Below are 2,189 nucleotides of genomic sequence, written 5' to 3' on the forward strand. Positions count from 1 at the left end.
TTTAAGATAGATTGACCTTATACGATGGCAACTGAGCATAAACTCATTTGTGTTTCTTATACCCGTCAGTCCTGAGGAATATCAACATTTTAGCCAAGGTCATATCCTGCTTTTCACAACACACAGGGTTAAAATGAATGTGACGAACAGAAGCAGTTGGAGCTGAAACTCTTCTGTTCCCTAAACTGACAACTTGTTGTGGTCAAAGATGCAGGTATGCTCTCCACCATGGCCTCTTATGCAGTTGACATCAGGGCCTTATATTTTCCAGAGTTCATCGTTTATGATTATACAATTAATATAATTATTCACTTTAGTTTAAAAAAACAACAGGCATTTTAGGTTTTAATACACTTTACCGCTTTGGAAAGGGATATAGTGCGTTTTATATAATGCTTAGATCAGCTTTATATAAAACGCACTATATCCCCAAAACACTGACGGGCTTACCTGGAACATGTTTACATTTCACTTCCAAGCCATTTGGGCCCAGGTTTATTTCTCTGGCGTAATCCTTCAAGAGATGCAGCAATGATAACGCGAGAGAAGAAATTACATTAACCGTTTTATGTCAACACGTCCTCACCTGTGTTCTCCTTAATGTCACACAGGCTGAAACAATAAGAGGGTTTAATTTGAGCTCAACCACATATTCGCTATTTTGACATCAAGTGTTTCAGAATTCGTTGGGTTTCGATACTTTAAGCTGAAGCAGATGTTTAAAAGCCACATGAAGCAATGAGTAAAAACACCTCAAGAGAAGCACAGGCACAATAATATCCCGGCGCAAGTTTTTATATGCAGTTGTGCTCATTTGTCTTGCGTTTTTAAGATATCTAAACAAAACTCTTGTTTCATCAAGGCCTGTAAATGCTCTCATTATTTATGGTCTCTAGTCAACTTCTCATATACCAAAGTATCTGTAGATGAGTCTCAGTGTCAACAGAGGAGGTATAATTTTTAATCAAAATGGCTATTCACCAAACATGGATGTCATATTTTTTTATTTATACATCATGAGTGTATATGTTTATCCTAACGGGAATTAAGAGCGTTGTCCAAGCCTTAAAAAAACACCCAAACGTGGATTAAGTGGGACATATACTTTCAGCTGTAGTGTACATTCACTACAACCCAAGTGGTGATTTCAAAGCAGGTATATTACAAAGACAAATTACTGACAAATGTAAGACTAAACAATTGTTGGGCAGTGGTCACTGCAAAACTGCAGGATGCCAGCACATTTTGATCCGCAGGGGGACTGAAGGAGTAGATTTTTAACTTTAACTTCAGATTTACACGTTATCGTCAATGGTTATTTTTATATAATGCAAGTAAAACGGTGTACTATATGTATTGAAAGCCTATCAGACAACACATTAGACAAAACAAAAAATGCCTCTTCAAAGTTGTAGCAACGGCATAAAATGTATTCAATGTGGCAATACTTTTCTGATATATATATTTTTTTTAATTGTGTTTGTATCGAAGCAAATAATTGCAATATACATTTGAATTGTTTAAGTAAGTGATGTTAAAATGCAGCTGATACTGAAAAGGTTACTTCATGTAGTATCTATATCACTACTACATTGACAGCACTGAAATGTTTTATTAAAAAAACAAAAAACGATTTGAAGTTGTGCAGTTAAAGGTGGGGTAGGTAATTCACTTCAGAAACACTTTTTGTTATATTCCATGGAATGGTCTTAACATCCCGATAGCAATGAATATATGAAATTCTTTGACAATACATTAAAACATTTCATCTGTGGAAGCCGTGGTGCTGTAAAAAGCACGACCAATCATTTTAGCCGGCCCGGCTAAAATAACTGGATGGTCTGGTCTACCCATAGATATATATGGGCCTACCTGCCTGTCAGCCTTCCATCTGTGCACACACTTATCTCGTGCCCTCATTGGTCATGTGCGCGTTCGTGTGTGTTGGAGGAGGGGCTCTGTAAGGAAGTCTGAAGGAAGAGACAGATTTTTTCCGGTTGTGTACTTTCAAATTCTAGCACACTCGAGCTGATTTCTCGATTCTTACCATTCTTACCTACCCTACCTTTAAGCACCTCCTTCCACCTGCTTTCAAAGTGACCAATATTTCTGACAGCGGTTTATGGCATACTTTCCCCCCGCTCCACCGGAGGGAGCCAGAGGTTAAAAACAAATACAGACGGGTAAAA

This window comes from Pseudochaenichthys georgianus, unplaced genomic scaffold (genome assembly GCF_902827115.2).
Source record: "Pseudochaenichthys georgianus unplaced genomic scaffold, fPseGeo1.2 scaffold_894_arrow_ctg1, whole genome shotgun sequence".
Taxonomy (NCBI): domain Eukaryota; kingdom Metazoa; phylum Chordata; class Actinopteri; order Perciformes; family Channichthyidae; genus Pseudochaenichthys; species Pseudochaenichthys georgianus.